This window comes from Corvus moneduloides, chromosome 6 (assembly GCF_009650955.1).
Source record: "Corvus moneduloides isolate bCorMon1 chromosome 6, bCorMon1.pri, whole genome shotgun sequence".
In the NCBI taxonomy this organism is placed as follows: Eukaryota; Metazoa; Chordata; class Aves; order Passeriformes; family Corvidae; genus Corvus; species Corvus moneduloides.
The window spans coordinates 28,467,609-28,479,837 of NC_045481.1; the positions used below are offsets into that span (position 1 = coordinate 28,467,609).

At 45.9% G+C, this 12,229-nt stretch overlaps 1 long non-coding RNA gene across 3 annotated transcripts; it reads right to left on the reverse strand.

Moving 5' to 3' along the window:
• Positions 1–3,083: 3,083 nt before the first annotated feature.
• On the reverse strand, positions 3,084–11,380 carry LOC116445616. Of its 3 annotated transcripts, none has more exons than XR_004240824.1 (3): positions 10,738–11,380; positions 7,331–7,375; positions 3,084–4,442 (listed from the first exon to the last, which is right to left on the reverse strand). It is a non-coding gene; the product is annotated as an uncharacterized LOC116445616 (long non-coding RNA). The 3 variants fall into 3 exon arrangements; XR_004240825.1 differs by lacking the exon at positions 10,738–11,380 and adding an exon at positions 8,538–10,731; XR_004240826.1 differs by lacking the exon at positions 10,738–11,380 and adding an exon at positions 7,540–8,531.
• Between the last annotated feature and the right edge of the window lie 849 nt (positions 11,381–12,229).

The following is a 12,229-nucleotide window of genomic DNA, read 5'->3' on the forward strand; positions in this document are numbered from 1 at the left end:
CATTATTCTCTGGGGGTTTTTGCAAACTTGGCATTGAATGATTAGATCCATGGGGTGTCCAACACTTATGTAAAGAATCTTAAAAATCTTTTCCACCAGTTTCCATCAATCAGGATCATTTCAAGGACATTTAAACCTAGTTTTTTACAGCTTTTTATTGTTAGTCTGTTTCTTCCAGTGATATTTCAGGGTCATCAGGTAAGGAGACAAAGATTTGATGGACTCTGGCAGAACAGGAGCGAAAATGGAAGTGGAGGAATTCTATTGTGTTGTAGGAAGAGACAGTGAGGTAGTTCTTTGGAGGCAATAAGGCAGCTAGGTCTCACACATGCTTACTTGTACACACCTGCTCACACAAGTTCTGACGCCCAAGTTTCTTCTTGTAAACACTATTTCATAGTTTCTATAGGGATCATGGTGGAATCATGGTGGACAGTGAAAGTCTGGATATCCTTAGGATCTACATGAAAACAAGGCCACGAGCACTCTTCTGCTTTTCTTGTAAGGGCATGTGTCAAAAAACTCTTAGAGACATTAACAAAGGTGGATTCACATGCTGCAAAACAGACTGATCAGACACCTGTAGACCTACACTACTTTCTCTTGTCACCTTTCTGGGTACTGTAAGCTGTGGTCTGATCCATCTTTGGGTAGGAATCATGTAGGCTGGAACTCAGTAGTACCATTCTGTTCTGCAAAACACTTCTTTCCTTCTTTACTTGCTTTCCTTCACTGCTGTTAGGCTTTCTTTCTTCCTCATTCTATCTTTTTTTCCTTGATAAAGTCTTAATGTTGCTGATGCTGCTGTTCTGCTTGAATCAGGAGCCAAAAAACACGTGACTTTTCTAGCTCTCCACTTTTTTTACAGTTTCTGCACCACTCAGACTGATGGCACAGACTCCAAAGTTACAACTCTGGGCTTTCCATAGATGAATCTTGAAGATGCAATACAAGCACAACACGAAGAGAAAGAAAGGAGTTTGCCTGTAGGTACTCTGAACTTTTCACTGAATTCATTTGAGCTGACAGGAACTGGATGCTATGTTTGAGTGACAGAATTTGCCCGAAAAGGAAGTTAGCATAGAGGAGAGGAGCATGAGAAACGTTATAAAAATCTTTACTAAAGATGAGAAAATATATCATGTTTGAAAAGAAAACTGTGGAATAAGCCCTGATGGTCATAAATATTTTAGGTGTTCCTGCAGAGAACTGAAACCCATCACTGATTCAATTTTTTTTAACCACGGAGATTATGACTAGTATTTTCTGCTGCTTGTGTGTGTGGCTTGGTGTTCCCTAAAACTGTACTACACTGATTCATTATTTTCTTTAAGTGTGAACCTAAAGATGCTCTCTTTTGGTGTGTTCTCACTTGCTTTAGGGTTTGTTTTGGTTTGCTTGGTTTTTTGTTTGGGATTTGGGGGGTGGGTTTTGAGGTTTGGGTTTTTTCTGATTACAAAAAAATAGGGACTACTTCTAGGTGAAGTAGTGTGATCCTCCTCCCCTCTCCCCAAAATAAAAAGTGGCTCTTCTGAGTATCAATCTCCTTTAGGAAGGTCTGTTCAATCTCTGGAAGATTAGGGACATGTATGAAGGAAGATAATTGTCAGGGTTTAGATCAAAGTCGGGGATTGGTGAGGGACAGGGGACTGGGGAGAAAAAGGAATCACCAAGCTGATCTCAGAGACTGCAAGGCATCCAGCACCTTCCCTCTTAGGGCTACATGTACCTTTTTCCTGCTACTTTCAAGGAGTTGAAATAACTATTTGGAAAATAAGGAAAATTGCTCTTCACATAAGGCCTAAACAATACTGAGCTGTAGCTTTAGGAAAATATTGGTCCCTTTTTTGCCTCTCAGACAATCAGAAAATCCTTTGCGTTTTCTGTTTCAAAAAACCCTAAAAATAATGGATAGTTCCTTTCAGAAATTACCAGTAACACCCCATTCTTTCCAGGTTTTCAGAGCTCACAGTAGTGGCTGGGTAGATGAGGCCATCATGAGCCAGAGACATCATCAGCACAGAACACTCTGCTATTTATTTAGATTCTGAAAAAGAGCCTTCTTGCTTATTTTCCTAAAATAATTAAAATGCATCACTTAAGTTCCGATTTGCTAAAAAAAAAAAAAAAAAAAAAAAAAAGAAAAAAAAAAGGCGTGGGAGCATAAATGTTTTGGCTCTGAGCTGACAGTAAATATATCTTCACATCATATTTTTATTTTACCGTTTCCAATGCATCTATCCTTCCTAGGCCCTTCCCCTCCCCCATTAATCTCTGAAGTGTCTGAAAGAGCCCTGCAGCTCACAGCATTCTCTCTCTCCCCTCTTTACGACGGGGGATCAGATGTATTACCTTCCCCTTCTGCACGCCTGATGACGGGATGGAGGAGTGGGTTCAGCCGGGCTGTTGGGGCCCGCGCCCGTGGTTGGCACACGGAGCGCAGCCAGGGAGCCCCGCTCCGCGGGCGAGCCCCGGGCAGGGCAGCGGCGCCCGGCCCCGCTGTCGGCGCGGAGCTTCCCCGCGGCGGGGCCGGCTCAGGCAGCGGAGCCCGCCGCCGCTGAGCCGGAGCTGGCGCTTACCCCCTGTCTGTGCGGGCGTCGGGCACCGTTCGGGGTTTGGTGCTGCTTTGTTGATGGGTTTTTAACCCGCAAAACAGGTCGGGGGGGGCGTTACCCCAAATTCCTCCACTGCTGACTGCCTACCCCGGGAAAGGAGTTTCTTGGATTAAACTAGGGGGAAATATAAATATAGGTTTGTTTCAATCTTTATTCCCCTCGAAAGCTGAGAAATGTCTGTTATTTGCAGGCTGCGCAGGGAAGCCAGCTCGATATTAATTTAAGAAGGGTAACTCCAGCACTGCTGGTGCTGTTCATTTGCAATTCCTACACACTGGCTATTATGTGCAGGGAACTAATCCTGCCTTGCCTTGAAAACAGAGCTTTCACTTAGCTCGCTGCGCTCCTCAGATTTCCTTTATAAGAGAGACGTTGTTTTGCTGGGATTTTATTATTTTTAATAACATTACATAGGTATTTGAATTCTCCCAATAAGTGTGTACTGCTTTTTTTGCTGTAGTTTTTTCTTTCTGGCTCTTTCTCTCATGAGCCTTTGGGCTCCTGCCGTGCTCGCGTTGTTGCCGTGGGACGGGATAGTTGGTAGCACCCATGTTTCGTTCCTCCTCCCTGTTGTAGCTGTCGGCGGTGAAAACCAGCCCATAGGCACTGCATAATGGCCAGCCCTCTCACACTCTGGATCGGTGTTCGGCCACGGAGCACCGCCGAGGCTTAATTGCATGCATCTGCTGGCATTTACTGAAAGGGCGAGCGATATGGGCCATGCTACCCACCAGGGAATCCGTGCCTGAGAGAGCTGTCTCCTCGTAGGCAGGCACTAAGTCCGGCAAAAATCAGGCAGGCTGGTCTCCGGCCGCTAAACTCAAAGTCCTGAAATCCTGAACCCGCTGACATGAAGCGAGCCCTTGCCTCTGCGACCCCTTGCAAGCCAAGGCTGGCCCCTCCGAGGAAAGAAAACCCAGAGGCCAGTGTAACAGACCCCGGCCCACCCAGCCACATTTTCCCAGAGCACCGAGAGCACCCGAAGGTAGCGAGCGACTCAGCAGTCCCGGACAGGGCCAGATCTCATTTAGACCGGGCCTGAGGGGCTGGAGCATCTGATGGTCGCTAGTAAGACGCGTTTAAAGCGTTTATTGGCATTATGGCAATACAGTGCACGGTCAAAAACAATTCAAGAAGTTACACACCACAGCCTTTCCCGCCAAACCCGAGGAAGAACCTCCAGTTCTGCACGAAATTACTCCAGGAATGAAATAATGCTTGCAATTTTAGTAGGATTTTAGTTTATGTAGTAATGTCTCTCCGACTTCGCAACCGCCTTTCCCATCCTATCCCCTGCCCCGGGGCAGAATTGTTCCCTACGATGAGTCGGCGATTATCGAAGAGCCTGACTTAACCTCGAACACCTGCCTGGAAGATTTTGGGACCGATTATTTTGTAAAGTACTGTCCCTCGAGTCGGCCAGAATCCAGATTTCATAGCCGCATCTCGGAGCGCTCCGATGGCGCCTCTGCCTCTCGTCAGGGCTCTAGCCCGTTTGACAAACGCAGCTTCTCCTTCTCCCGAGGAGACGATGAACTCACGCTAACACTACAGCCACTAACTTCTCCGATCTCTCACTCCCAATCCTCACTGACCCGCTCCCCAGTATCCCTCATCTCTCACCCCGCCTTCACCCCCCCCCACCCCCCCCATTTTTCTTTTTGGTTCTAGCGAACAAAACCAGGCATTTGATGCCAGCACACTGTCCTGAGCTGCTTGTGCATCATGACTTCGCAGACCTCATTCATCACGGATCCTTCTCCCGGACAGTTCCCACTTTGGCTGTCAGGCTTTTCTCGTCACGTCACCTTCTTCCTCCACAGATACCTAATCAGGGAGAGAGCACATCCCAGGCACATCCAAGGCAGAAAAGTCCGCCCACCCCCACCTTCCCGTGCTCCCTGCGACCGCCCTTCAGGCCTCATGGCTTGGGTTTCCCAGGGCTCAAGAAATACAGGAATAGAGAAAAGGGCTCAGCTCTGCAGAACCTGGTGCTAAAGCAGCTTCCCCGGATTCCAAGTTAAGGGCACTGATTCAGTGACGAATTTCCCCAAGCATGACACGACAGCACCAAAAAACTTTCTGACCGGGCTGTTCACGTCAGTTCCTGCCAAAAAACTTTCAATTTTGGAGAACGATGCTGCTGAGATAGCTAGCGGCATCTGAAGCTTAGGAAATGCTGAAGGCCTGGTTAGCAGAGAGAGGAAAAAGCAGGCATTGGGGAGAGTTGTTCAAGAGCTCCTAATAAAGTCCCACTAAATCTCTATTTTTCTCAGAAGAAAGGTAAAGGTATGAGGGCATCTATTCAACCCTTTTATTAGTATTTTTTTTAAAGCATGAAAGAAGGTACAATCTTTAAGAGATTGCTCATGACTTAAGTGATGACTCATCACACGGTTAGTAGCTTTTCAACTATCGGCTACCACGAGATGTCCATTAAAGCATTAAAACAAAACAAAACAAACACACAAACAAACAAACAAACAAAAAAAAACCACCACCAAAGCAAAACCAACTAAACAAAAAGGAGCTGCAGGCCCAAACTCCCATGAGTCACCGTGTTTAATAACTAACTAGGTTCAACTCTGCGTGTCTACGTGTGTTTGTATTTTCACTGTCAAAGAATAAGCGTGTATGTTCTTCACATGTTAGATTTGCAATTTCGTGTTCATTTCGACATTCCCTAACGACCCATCCCACAGAGGTGTCTAAAAGCACCTACAGATTATCTCCTATCTCTCTACTACTCTAATGTGACACACCTACTTACATTTTAGGGGTAAATAATTTGAGAGAGATTTACAGTTCAACCCTCTCAGCAGACAGGAGGAGAGGTTTGCGTGGAATATAAATTCAAGAATGTAATTCTTTCTCAAACAAATAATCTGTTCCCTTTCAAATATAATTAATGTTTTGATAGTGCATTTCTTGTGAGAGAGAGATACAAAAACAGAGGCAACCTCTTGGATCTCTGTTTGTATATCTTCAACAGGAATTTACAGTACCTATCTTGTGAATGTGACAGATAGAGTGTTTTAAACATTTAGAATTCTATTTATTAGAACTAGAGCAGGAAGCTGATAGGTCTTTACTATCCACCGTGTCCATTTTATGCACGGTTTTGTTGCAAAGGAAATTGCAGTTGCAGGAGGAGGGCATTAGTCTTTCAGGGGGATGAGAAATGTTCGCTAGCTCTCAGGGTGCAGACTTCTGTCCTGTTGTGCTCAGAAGGCATATGTCCTTGTGCTTTGTCTTTCATTCTCCTCTCTCTTTCCTCCGCGGGATTGAACCTATGTCCCTTTTCTTCTCACGTAGAGAGTTAAAGAAAACAGTGGGCGTATTTTGGTTTTGAGTCTCCAGCATTCACACTGGTCCGGGCAACGATGTGTTTCAAGTCATATAGTCTAAACAAAACCATTTTTGAAAATGACCAGAACATTCGTCAGATGCTTTTAAAATACTCTTATATGATCATATGGTTCATTAGCTATAGATCTGCTACCTAATCCAGCGGGGGTGAGTTGTCTTTTTTCCCCTTCTTCCCCTCTCTCCCTCTCTTTACTTGTTTCTCTCTTTGCTTTCTATCACCGGTCTCAGAGGAAGGTATACAAAGACAATTCTGCCACGCTTGGGAAAACAAAATTCACTGATATCTCTTCTCAATGCCTTTATAATTTCTAAAGCGCAACACAAAACCGTCTTTGTGAGGAAAAAAAACCCAAAACCAACCAACCAACCAACCAGTCAACAAAAAACAAACAAACAAACAAACAAAAAAAAACCCCAAAACAAAACAAAAAACAAACCCCCCAAAAAAACCTCCAAACCAAAACCCAAAAACCCATCAAAAAAATCAAAACCAGAACAAAACAAAACAAAAAACCAAACCCATACACCCAACCCCAAACCAAACCCAGAAACTATCTTTTAACTCAAAATGCTATGAACACTGGAAATCAGTTTGAGACCAAAGCCATATGGACACTCGTATCTAGTCCATGAATGGCCAGATTCGACTTCCACAAGTATCAAAAGTATATTTCACATTCATGCCAGTGCATTGGGTTCCCATTATGTCTCTAGCCTAATAATACATCTTGCCATACAGTTCATTTTCCAATGTCATATTATTTTTGAAAAATCGAGTATTAATCAGAAGAGCGGAGAAACTTTTAAAAGCCTTGGTTTCCAGCTGGGGTTGCCTTGCCTCACCTCACCTTGCTCAAGCCGGTATTTTCAAAGAAAGGGAGGACACATCTGAAAATGACTCTTCATAGAAAGTGCCAGACCTGCAGTCGGTCTGAAAGTCTTTAGCAACAATAAACATTAGGAATATGCGTCATTACTAACCTTGAAAAAATAATCAATGGACTTAGAAGAGTGGTATTTGCGTTTATAAAACAGTGCAAGGAAGGCCCTCTAGTTGTACAGGAAACAGACCTGGCTATTCCGATGTCAGGCTTTAAAAAAAACCCAAAAAACCCTCCATTTTTTTTTTCGAATTTATAATCTCTAGATAGATTATTACAGACCCATAGGATGTTACCTCCCTACACAGGGTTAGTATAACTTAGATTTGGAGTATATAATATTGTAATTTTAAATTTTATTATATGTATTGTCAGGATTTACCTTTTCTAGAAACTCCTAAAATGTCTTGTAAACACCTGAACACTATGACAGAGATAACCTTAGTTCAATACAAAGTTACCAACCTCAGTCATTGAGATCCAATTAATTCGATGTTTGCCTCCAGTGATCTGTGAAAAAAAAAAAAAAAACATACGGAGAGGGAGGCGACGGACACACAAAAAAGGAAAATATTTACCGCATTGATCTGATAATATCTAAGAAAATGTCAAATACACACTTTTTAACTATCGTCTTTTAAAATGGCAAAAAATAGTAAAAATAGCTTCGGTACCTCTGATATGCAACTGGTCTTTTTTCGCCAAAGGCTAACATTAGGGACGATCGCACTTACGTTCAGAAAATATTGTTATTTTTCTTAATGGGGAAAATTGGACTCCCGCGACTTAGATCTGTGGTTTTTAGAACTGGGATGGAAATTGGACTGACACCACTTTGCACTTTAACAATCGGATTTCGTCAGGGTACAAGTTGTTTGTTTAACCCGACAGCTCCGTGCACCCCGTCGCACGCTTTTACACACTCATTAAAACGATTATTCACGACCTGTCGAGTGTTTTCTCGTTCATTCACAGGAAAGACTTAGAGCTCTAAGATTCAAGAGCATACGGTCAGCTATACCACCGGCCGAGGGGCGAGATTACTTATCTCTGTGATCATCTGATGCGAGGCTGTCTTATCTCTACAGGTTGTAAAGCAGCAGTTCCTGGACGTAAAAGGAGGGAAAAAAAATCCTCCCCCCTCCCCAACAAAACTTGCCGAAAGCAAAAGCCGAGGAAGATAAGTGAAGAAGGTCTCAACACTTGCTCAGCACGGCGCGGGTCCTGTTCCGCTTCCCAGCCCGTGGCTCGGGCTCCCGCCGCGCCGCTCCGCGGGCAAGCGGCGGGCACGGCGGCGGGGGCTGCGCCCCGCGGGGCAGCGCGGCCGGCGTGGGCCCTGCGGAGGCGGCCTTCCCTCCCTGCACCTGGCTCTCACACCGGCCCCCGCCAGCTAGCCCTGATCCCGAGCTCGCTCCCCGCCGCCGAGGTGCCTGGGTCGGCACAGTCGAAGCGGAGCGGGGAAGATACGGATAAAGCAGAGCCCTCCCTGGAACGGCTGCGAAAGAAAATGCGGGTGTCGGCTGGAAAAGCGTGTTAAAAAAAACAGATCAAAATGTCAGCCTTCTGGGGTCCTGAGAGGAGATGGCTGGAAAATAGGCCTTTTAGCAGAGATGCTGGGGCGATTCCTTTTGGACCTATTAAATCATTAAGCAAAAAAAGCAAGACAAAATACCGCCTGCTTTGAGCACTCTGATATTTGGATGCTGATCCTTCCGTTTTGTTTGGTTTGGTTTGGTAGGCTTTTTTTCCTTCAATATATCGATTCCTGATTTCGATATTCAGATTACCTCCAATCCTTACATTCCATCTATGAGGAAACCCCAGGGGCCACTCTGTTGCTGGGAAGGTGTTTTACACTTACAAAGGAAGCCAAGGGCCCGGAAGGCGAAGCACACATCAACTCCTGTTCAGCCTCTGCGGATCCAGAAACCCATTTTTCATTTGGAAAATATCTAAACATAATGCCCCTTTATTTAAATGAACCGACCCCGAATGCAACAAGGGATTTTAATCTGAAACGGTTTCCTAATTGCTCGAAAGGCAAGCACGTATAAGTAATTCGTTAAACTTATTGGATTGCAATAATCCACTATCAGGTTAGCTAAGAATGGATCTGTCAAGTGTGTTTCCTAGTCTAAGCTCTTTCTTTCAAACCAATCTGGTATAATAATTAGCAGACAAAGAACCCGAAATATGTAAGCAAATACCTAAAGATCTGCATAAATACACATACTAATCAATAGCAAGCTACTCAACACTTGTCTTATTGATGAAGAGACAATCGATTTTGCTGTTCCAACCTGCAATCAGAGATCTGTATTTAATTATTAGTACTTTTACCTTCGCTGATTTAGTAATAAAAATAGAGGTAATATGTCCTACCCTTCCACCTAAATGCAAATGACAGTGATGACATAACTAAAGGCAACTTACGCTTCCCAGCAAAACAAACAACTTTGCTCAAGCAGAATAAACAAGCAAGCAAGAAAAGAGCTGCCTTTTCTTATGAGTGCTAGATGACACCTTCACAGTCAGAAAAGATCGGACAAATATATACATGCATATACACACACGTGTGTACACGTGTATATGTATAGCAATAGAAAGATAAATATAGAGGGAAAAGTTCATTGATAAAGCAACAATGCCATTTTTATTTGCAGAATTCTCGTCTGTTTTCTCATAAACCCATATGAGTATGTGTATACTATATGCTAATCAAAATACCCTTGCCATTTTGTACCACTGTGAATGTGGTACAAAACCTAGACTGCATTTAGAGTCCTCTAGATGCGCTCGCCATCAGAAGTGCGGCTCAGAAGTCTAAAAAGAGATTTACTTATCACCAGCATATTGTGAAGTTGCCTATGAGCCATAGCATTAAATATATAAATGTATAAGTGATGAGCTTAACCATACCCCACCATAGACCTCTGTAATAATCTGTCTCAGCTTCGTTTTGTTCGGGGTCTAGTGAAAAGTCTAATCGCAGCCATCATCCCCATTAGAAAATATACTGGTGTGGGGGTGAAGAAGCGTTTGGGCCTGCAAGGGGAATAAAAAGATGTGAAACGCAACTTACAACATCACCAAGATTTTTGATTCAAAAGAACAGTTTGGTAACCAGTGAATATTACCTGCATTTAATTTATGAAATTATTGCATCCTTTTGGGGCATGCCACTCTTCACAATGAGCTTGTGCATCATTTTTTATGAGAATACAACTTTTTTGTTGTTGTTCTTTTTGTTTGTTTTTTTTTTTTCCTGGTTATGTTCTAAGACTGAGAAAGGGTTCCTCTTTTTCCTCTATAGCCAGGCTTCGATCAGATTTTTTGGCAGGTATTTGTCTCCTCTTGGATATGATTAATTTAGCAGGCTAGTTAATATTAAATAGTTGAGATGAGATAATTTCTGAGTAAAAGCAAGCAAGGTGGGGGCGTGGGGTCGAGAGGCGACAGAGAGGGGTTCTCTTTCTTCCACTAACCAACAGTGCAGGGCAAACGCTTAGCTTGGAGGGCCTCCAAGTTTATGGGGAGCTCGGCGAGGTCTCCCCCGCCGGCGGGCCGCTGCAAACCCTGTTCCTCCGCCACCGTCACGGGAGAGCTGCCGGGAGCGCCCTGAAGGGGAAGAGCTCCTTTCACGTGTTTCTACTTTCCTGTAAAAGATGCCCCTGCGAAATCATTTGTAAAGAGCTCTGAATTCCCCACTGAGGAAATAAAAATCAACCCAAGAGAGCCCAGGCTCCGTGTCGCCTTTGTAGTTCGAAATTCAGGCTCCCTGGTCAGGCAGCTCCGGGCGAGGAGAGGTTTCACCTCTCGGGCTTAGGTTAAGCAGTTCTTTGCAGCTAGCTTTACAGGGATGCTTTACTCACCTTAGGGTAGGGTGACAATGGCAGGCTTTTCTCAGACTCCCTCCCGTTTAGTCTTTCTTCTCAAATCACGGATAACCCCAAATACACTTGGAGGACTCCCTAGAGATAATTCTTTGAAATGGACTTTGCATTCATTTCCCCGATTGAGAGCAGCAAATCCGCTCGCTTTGAGTCTAATTCGCTAGCCTGATACTGTATTCTGTTACAAGGTATTAAAGAGGAGGGAGGAGGGGAGGTTGCTAGTTGTTGCTTTGGTTATTTGTTTATTTTGGCAGTTTAATTATTTTTTTTATTGTTGTTTTTCAAGTTTTCGCTGGTTTGTTTTGCTCCAGCGGAGCGAGAGGTGAGTTTAGCAATCCCTTTCCCGGATCGGAGCATCCTGGACTAGTTCTTGGGAAGAGGTCTTTAAACTCCTTTCTCTAGGGCAACATCTGTCTGTTGGCAGCTAGAAGAACGCAACGCTAAGTCTGTATGGAGAAGGACACTTCAGATCTTTCTTCCTTTCTGAGGGGAGGGAGGCGGCACGGACTCAGGCCCTGCGAGTACAAACGCCGCCTGCAAGCCGCCGCTTTACCGCCGGGAGGGGGTTGCCGGGCCGTGGGAGAGGCCCCGAGCGGCCGCCGCGGTTCGCCGGGCGCGGTGCGGCCGCTGCCCGCGGCCCGGAGGGGCGGCTCTCCCGCGGGCCAAGAGCGCCCCCAGCCCGCGGGAGGCGCAGCGCCGCCGCCGCCGCCGCGCCGGGCCCCGCCGCGCCCCGCGGACACGCGTGTGCGGGCACGGCTGCCCGCGAGCGCCGGGAAAGCGCCAGGCTCTGGCGGCGCCAGGCCCTGCCGTCCCCGAGATACGCGAGTGCGGATGCCGGTCTCCGCAGCGCAGGGCGTGGGGAGCTCCACCGGTGCCCCGCGACACCCACGGGGCCATCCCCGGACAGGTCTGCGCGGGGCAACACAAACACGCCGGCGCATCTGCCACAAGTCACCGCCGGCGTGTGCTGTGCGTGTGCGAGCGCTCGTCTCCGTGCACCGGTGTCGGGTTTTGCCATGCGAAAGAGACAGGCGCTCGGTACCGCTGCCCCCTGCGCTGAGGTGTCCCAAGCACAGCGTCACGGAAAACGCAACTTGCTGTATATCAAAAAAATTAATTATTTTCATGAGGTCAAAAATGGCAGGAGCAAAGGGGTCAAAGTCATCGCCGGGTGGGACATCAGCCGTGGCTCTTCCCCTCTGCCACATCAGGACAGCAAAAGAAGAACAAGTCGGTCCACGGAGGGCCCCATCCCGGGTCCTGCCCACGCACCAGCGCGCCTGCCCCCACCCGAAAGGATGAGAACGCTGAGCACATCAGTTTAATCAGTCGTTTAAACTTCCGCCCCTATTCCGAGATTTCGGCACGTAAATCTCCATGTATACAGAACACAGTCATAGAATTTGGGGAGTGGGAAGACAAAGGGAGAGTGCCTGGAGCTCTCTCACAGACGTGAACGTTGCCCGTGATC